Raw genomic sequence first — 7,589 nt, forward strand, 5'->3', positions numbered from 1 at the left:
CCATCCCGGTCAGCCTCTTGGAGCCAGGTTACACCAGCCTAGTCCCACCTTCACTTCTCTGGCCTTGTGTTTGAATAACAGCCACCCAGGGGCCTTCCCCGGCCCCAGTGCCGAGAGCCTTGTCGAACTTCCTGACGTCTCCACCTGCCCGGCTGGGTCCGGCTCTCCCCCGCTCTGCTCCTTGCTCGTTTCAGCTTCCCAGCGTCGCGCTCGGCTCCGTACTTGGCCAGGTCAAACCCTGCTTCCAGGCTACAGGTGGTTTGGGCTTGCGACCCTCAGGTTGGAGGCTCAGGGCAGGCCCGTGATGCCCTGGGTGGAAAGGGAAAGGCCCGTTATTCCCCCCTCTGGGGTTTTGGGGGTGCCTCCCCCAATGCTCACATGTCCCCGTTTCCCCCGGGGAAGCGCAGGTGCTGGGAGGTGTTGCTGTGTCAATGCACGATGGCAAGGCCCACCAGCAGGTCTTGCTCTGACAAGTGGCTCTTGCGGGGAGCCCAAAGCCTGCGCATCCCCCCTCGGATCCTCGCCATGTCTCAGCAGCTGCTGGAGCTGCAGCTGGCAGTCCCGTTCCCACTCTTCGAAGCAGCAGACAGGCCTTTCATAGCCGGGCTCTCAAAGGGCCCGTTGATAGAGCTGAAACCATTACTGCGGCTTGTCCGTCTGCTGCTGGAGCCAAGGAAGCTGCTGTCAGCTGGCAGGAGTGTTTCTGTCCTGGCTTCAATTCCTTCTCCATTTCCCTGCCTCCCCCTGGGATGCCAGGCCCAGCCCGACTCTGGCTGTGGCCCCTAGCCGGTTGGAGTGCGCCCCATCAGCCACTCCTCCCTGGCACCCACCTGAGGGGCCCTGGTTTGTCCCACAGGGGGGCTGTTAGCGGCAGGGCTCTCCTCAGCCCATGGTGACTGGGGTGGAAATGGTTTGGCCCAGGTTGGGCAGGGGTGGCTCTCCCTTTGTCCTCTGACTGACAGGGCCAGGGCGGGCTGCCTGGCTGGCTCAGGCTCTGAGCTGCCAGCAGTCATGTCCCAGAGAGACCCTGGGGTTCTTCCAGCGCCTGGTGGCTGGCTCTCAGACCTGCACTGGGGAAGGGGCTGGCTGGCCCTGGGAATGGCCCCGTGTGAATGGGCCGGCCAGAGCTCACATGGCGCTCGTGAGCACGGAACAGCTCAGTGCCCTGGGCTTCCTGGCCAGGCTGCAGCTCGGCCCTGGGGCTCTGCACCAACCCTAGGAGAAGCAGCGTCTCCACCCCGTGTGCGGGGCAGGGCCTGAGCCAGGCAAGGCAGCAGCTGCACTGCATTTGGAGCCTGGGAACCCTGCGTGCCAGCCATGCTCTGCGCTATGGCTGCCTGGAGCCGGCAAGTCCCCACGTGCCCAGTGAGGGATGGAGGGGAGGGGAGGAGAGGAGGCGGTCGACACCCTGGGCCTGGGAGCTGCAGCAGGGATCAGCCGCTGGATAATATTTCAATTCCTCCCTGGCAGATTTGCAGCTTCAGGCATCAACAAGAACCCAAAGGCACATGACGATCAGCTGGGCCACATCCCTCCTGCCCAAACACACTCGCCTTTATCCCCGGCCCTGGGAGAACGCAGGCAGCACAAGGCCTAGTAGTGGAGGGGCTCCTGCTTTCCTCTGAGCAGCGGGACGTGCACCGGGGATGGGGGGAGTGGCCAGGCTTGTCTTTGTCTCCTTTGCCGGCTTTCGTTTCAGCTGGTGTGGGCTTTGGCAGTCCGTCTGTGCTTCCTCTGCTGGGCCTTGTGCTGCCCGTGCTATGGGGAGGCAGTGCCCGGGGTGCACGCTGGCAATGTCCCTGGAAACAGCACTCGCCCTACCAATGTAACCTTAACTCTGCCCCCGGCACACCTGCAGCATGCCCCGGGCCTTGACTGCAGGAGCACATTACCTGTGCGGCTGCAGGGAGGAACAGGCTGGCACACACTACATGCAGCACACCGCACCAGCGCAGGCCGGCAGCGGTGGCTGCTGGGCAGCCAGGGGGCTGGGTCAGGCCTGAGTACCGTTGTGGTACCCCCCAGCAGCAGGTGTCCCAAGTGGCTGGCACAGGCCTGGTCCCTGTAGGGTGTAACCTGACTGGGTCTGTGTGTGCGGGAAGGTGCTGGTCTGAGGAGGGATGGGGCCCAGGCTCCCAGCAGCACGGCTGCTCCCTGCCCAGCTGTGGCTGGAGGCCATGAGCCTCCAGGATTGGGGCCCTTCTGCAAGGGGCCAGTGCCCCCTGGCTGCCCTGGGGCCTGTACCGTACGTGGAAGCCATCTGGGCCCCAGACTCCTCAGACCCCCATGAGGGCAGAGATCCAAGCTCTGCGCCCCACCTCTCCTCTGTGCCCTGATGGGCTCTGGATCATACCTGGCTGGTGCCTCTGGCAACTGGGAGGCGAATGGTGTAGAGAAGGCAGCTGCTGTTCAGGCCCTGGAGCTAGGGCTCGCCCGAGGCGGGGGAGGGCTTCGAGCCTGGCACAGCTGTGGGTCTTGGCAGGACTCTCTCTCAGGGCATTCTAGCAAATTCAGGGGGCGGGGGCCTAAGCTCAGGCCTACCCTAAGCCTGGCTAGCACAGCCATGGCCACAGTGGCACTGTGCCCTTGGGCTGTTGGTGCCTGTGTGGTGCGACGTGGTCAGACCCTGATGGGCCGAGGGTGGCAGGGCACCAATGTGTAATAGTGAGAGAAATCAGCCTGAGATGGGGTTCAGGGGTCCCCCTGCACTGCACCCCATCTGCTGGCAGGAGTGACTCTCACTCAGCAGGTACAACAGGAGGTTTATTAGACAACAGATGCCCAGTTTCTTACAGAAGCGTCAGTACAGCAGTCAGAGACAGACCTTCCAACCCGTCCTGGGGAGAAGGCCCTGAGGGGTGCCCCTCTGGGGTGTAGCTTTCCCCCTCCTCAGGGTGGCTGCCTTCCAGCTCCCTCTCCCCCCAGCCTCTCACTGCCGCCCCCGATTCAAAAACCAGCTCGGCTCCTCCCTCCTCTTTGTTCAGGGCAGAGGTGTTACCTGCCAGTTGTAGCCCCAGGGTCATCCTTAGCCCCTGGGAGCTATTCTGCTTGTCTCTCACATCCAGCCTGAGTCTCGCATTTGCACTCCCCCCACTCCATCACATCTCTCCCCCCTTCCAGACTGAACTGAGCAGGGTCACTTAGCCAGTGACCTGGGGAAGTTTGGGGCCCTCCCTGCATGACAGGGCATCGGCTATGGTGTTGTTCCCCTTCACATGGACCACCTCCATGTCATAGTCCTGCAGGAGCAGACTCCACCGCAGGAGCTTGGCGCTGGCCCCTTTCATGTGATGCAGCCAGGTCAGGGGTGAGTGATCGGTGTACACGGTGAAACGCCGTCCAAACAGGTACGGCTGCAGCTTCCCCAGCACCCACACCATGGCCAGACATTCCTTCTCTATGGCTGCGTAGTTCTGCTCCCGGGGCAGCAGCTTCTTGCTCAGGTACACGATGGGGTGTTTCTCCCCCTTGTCCTTCACCTGCATTAGCACCGCCCACAGCCCCACGTCTGAGGCATCGGTGAACACCAGGAAGGGTTTGTTGAAGTCTGGATTTGCCAGCACCGGGGCCCTGAGCAGAGCCTCCTTCAGCGTGCAGAGGGCCTCTTGGCACTGCTCGGTCCAGGCACTGCTTGGCTCTCTGCGGGGTGGGTGGCTGGCCCCTCTTTCCTGGGCCCACCCAAGAGGTGTTCCCCTCTGTCGTACGGTCAGGAACCGGTCTCTCTGAGATTCTCGGTCTCTCCAGGACTCCCTCTCTTTGTGGGGCTCACTTTCAAACCTGGCCTGGCTGTTTGAGAAGTCATCTGCCAGTTTCCCTGCATTGTGTGAATCCCCTGGTCTCCGGTCCACGAGCCACACCCTCAGGTCAGGTGAGCACATCTCATAGAATCGTTCCAGGACCGCCAGCTCAATCAGGTCCTCTACGGACTGGACTCCCATTCCGAACGCCCACTTCTGGTAGCATTGCCTCAGGCGGGAGGTCGTATCTACATGGGTTTCCTCTGGCCTCTTCTGCGCCTCCTGGAACTTCTTGTACATCTCCGGAGTCAGCCCGAACTTATGCAGCAGGGCCTGTTTGAACCGTTCATAGTCCCCAGGCTGCAGCCCCTCCAGCTGGCTGAGTACCGCTGCGGCCTTCTGGCCCAGCAAGGGGGTGAGATGCCGGAGCCACTCAGCTGGGGGAACCTCGTGCAACTCACAGGCTCACTCAAAGGCGGTAAGGAACTCGTCCATGTCCCCTGGGTCCTGACACTGGGCCAGCACACGCGTCTCCAAGTGACTGGCCACCCCGAGCCGTCTGCCCCTCTCCCCGGTTACCGCAGCTGGGGCCTCTTGGCGTCTTGCCTCTGCCATGGCCCGCTCATGCTCCCGCTCTCGCTCTCTCTCTTGTAGCTGGCGGTCATGTTCTCTCTGCTGTTCCTGGGCTTCCAGTTCCTTTAATCTCACCTCGAGCTCCAGCCGTCGCAGCTCTGCGGCGGAGGACTCTGCCTGCGATGAACCACCGCTAGCTGAGCGCGACCTGGTGGGCACCGTGTGCTTCTGACAGCGTCGAGCCCCCGCTCCTGTCAGAGAATCCGAAACGCTTCCTGAGGGTGACCGGCCACTTCCTGCCGGGACAGGCTCTGCCACCCCGGATCGGTCATTCTCTTCCAGCTGGGCAATCAGCTGGGCCTTGGTTGCTTTCCCCACGGTCAGGCCCCTCTCTCTGCACAGCCCCGCTAGCTCTGCCTTCAGGAGTCGGGTATAATCCATCTCCCCGCTGTCTCCCGGGTCATCCACTCACCAGCAGCAGCTGCAGGAATTGCTCTGTTCCCCCTCTGGCTCTTGTGAGGCTCCTTCCTTCTCTTGCGCTCAGTCAGCCACTGCTGGGAGCTCATCCGTGGGTGCAGTGCATCCCACTCCTGACACCAGTGTGATGGGGTTCAGGGGTCCCCCTGCACTGCACCCTGTCCGCTGGCAGGAGTGACTCTCACTCAGCAGGTACAACAGGAGGTTTATTAGGCAACAGATGCCCAGTTTCTTACAGAAGCGTCAGTACAGCAGTCAGAGGCAGTCCTTCCAACCCGTCCTGGGGAGAGGAGCCTGAGGGGTGCCCCTCTGGGGTGTAGCTTTCCCCCTCCTCAGGCTGGCTGCCTTCCAGCTCTCCCTTCCCCTAGCCTCTCTGCCGTCCCCCAATTCAAAAACCAGCTCGGCTCCTCCCTCCTCTTTGTTCAGGGCAGAGGTGTTACCTGCCAGTTGTAGCCCCAGGGTCATCCTTAGCACCTGGGAGCTGCTCTGCTTGTCTCTCACATCCAGCCTGAGTCTCGCACATGCACTTCCCCCCTCCATCACACAGCCCCTGGAGCAAGTGACCCGGGCTGTCACAGGCTCTGGCTGCTGGACAAGTGACTCGAGCTTGGCTGTCCTTACCCGACGGCTCAGCCAGGAGTTCTTGGCTTGAGACGGGAGTCCCAGAAAGTTCTCTGGCCTGGCTTGGGCCTGCCCTTGGCTGTTTGCCTCCTGGCCTGGCAACCTACAACTGTTCTGCCCGATTCCCCTGGCAGGCACACCCCCATCTCCAGGAGCGAGCAGCACCCAGGGCTGCTGCTGACGGGGGGGTGTCAGTCTCCCTTCCCTTCAAGCTCTCTAGTACCCACAATGCCCTGCAGCCATTGCCTGGACTCTGGGCTCTGCTGCAGCTTTCCTAGTGTCACAAGGGGATTGCCACCAGAGAGGGTGCTCAGTGCCCCAAGGCAGAATGGGTGCAGGGAGAAACGGGTTGGGGAAGCCCTGCCTCAGCCACACCTGGGCCTGAGTACCTGGAACAGTGCTCCCCCACCCGGGCCCCCTTGGCCTCAGCTCATTTTGCTGCCGCTCACAGCTCCAATGTACACATGGCTCCTGCTCTGTCCTGATGGTGCCGGGCTCATCCAATGCTCCTTTGCTGGGACACGGGCTGAGGCATTTGCAGTCTGGCTCCCTACTCCTGTGAACAACCTGCCCTTCGTTTGGCTGCATGGAGCGGCTAAGATCATGAGACCTGCCAGCTGGGCTCGAGCAATGGGCCGCCGTCTGCATAGCGCCCTCTCTTCCACCAGCAGCCAGAGGGAAAGAGCAGAATGGTGCTGTACGGCGTGATCGCCCCAAGGCCCGCGCTGGCAGCCAGAGTCTAAGCCCAGCCAGAGCAGGGGCCTGTCCCTGGCCAGTAGCCATGGATGAACCCACCCAGTTCTCTTTTGAACCCTGCGGAGCATCCCCTGGCCCTGGCCGGCGTGCCGTGCCGTGCCGAGCCACCTGTGACTTTCCCTGGGTGCCCAGCTCCTGTGTTTTAGGAAGGAGTAAATAGCATTTCCCTGGTACTTTCCTGCCCCAGCCCTGACTTTACAGCCCTGGAGCGCAGGCAGGGCTGGGAGCAGTGAAAGGCCGGGGCTGCAATGGGGGTCCGCACACCACAGCTGTGCCTCGGCCGTGTGTGCACGAAGCTGCTGAGCCAGAAAGCAGATGGGCCCGAGCAGGCAGCGCTCTGAGCCGTGAGTCCCACCTCAGTAAATCCATGGGCTGCGTGAGTGGCCATGCTGGGCCTTGGCTGAACCAGCTCCCGAATGCCCAGGCCCCCGTGCGGGGGAGCCAGCTGTTGGGGGCCAGTCAGTGAGCTGCTTATAGACACGGCTCACCCCACAGCTGTGGGGCCAGGAGGAGGTGGTCACCGGGCAAAGCCTTACTGCTCCCTGCGCTGGCGCTGCCTGGCCTGCAGCGGTAGGGCCGTGTGACCCGCTGACACGGGCAGGCGGAAAGCCGGCCCTTTGGAGTTCCCAGCCCCTGTTCTGCAGGGCAGAATCCGTCTGTGAGCCCCGCTAAGAAGCATCTGGCTGTGACTAAACATGGGGGGGTGTCTGCTGTGCATGGCCCCAGAGGCGGACACCTGCGTGGTACCCACTGGGTAGCTGCAGGGACCCGCCCGTGAGGAGGTGCCCACTGGGTGTCTTCAGAGATGGGCCCAGAGCAGGGCGCTCCCATGGCACTTGCTGGGTGTTGGTGACGAGTGGCCCCAGAGGCAGGTTCCCATGTGGTACCCACCAGCTGTCTGTGGCAGTGTGTCCTATAGGAGGTGCCCCTGGAGTCCCGCTGGGCGCAGCGAGCGGCCCTGCAGGAGGCGCCCCGGGGTCCCTGCCGGGCACAGCGAGCGGCCCTGCAGGAGGCGCCCCTGGGCTGCAGTGACTGTCTCTGCCGGCTGTACCGACACCTCTGTGCTGAGCTGCGCCTCGGTCGCCGGCTCATGTGCCTGTTGTGCCGGCTGAGCGGGGGTCCCTCCGGCCTGGGGGGGGCAGCGCTGGGGGATCCCCGGGCCCCTGTGGCGCGTGCAGCCCTTTCCCCCGCCTGCCGGGGCGCTCGGCAGGGCGCCGCTCGCACTTCCCGCCCTCATGTGGCCGCCCCCGGCCGGGCGCGGGGAGGCGGGGCTGGGCGCGCCGCCTTTAAAGGGGGCCGCCGAGGGCGCTCCCCGCTGCCGCGCTCGGGGTCGGGCTCGGCCGGGAGGGGCTGCGGCGCGCGCGGGGCTGGCCCGGGCCGGGGCCCTGCAGGTGCCTCGCGCGGCCGGCGGCGGCCCGGCTGTGC

This window comes from Carettochelys insculpta, chromosome 14, assembly GCF_033958435.1.
Source record: "Carettochelys insculpta isolate YL-2023 chromosome 14, ASM3395843v1, whole genome shotgun sequence".
NCBI classification, from domain to species: domain Eukaryota; kingdom Metazoa; phylum Chordata; order Testudines; family Carettochelyidae; genus Carettochelys; species Carettochelys insculpta.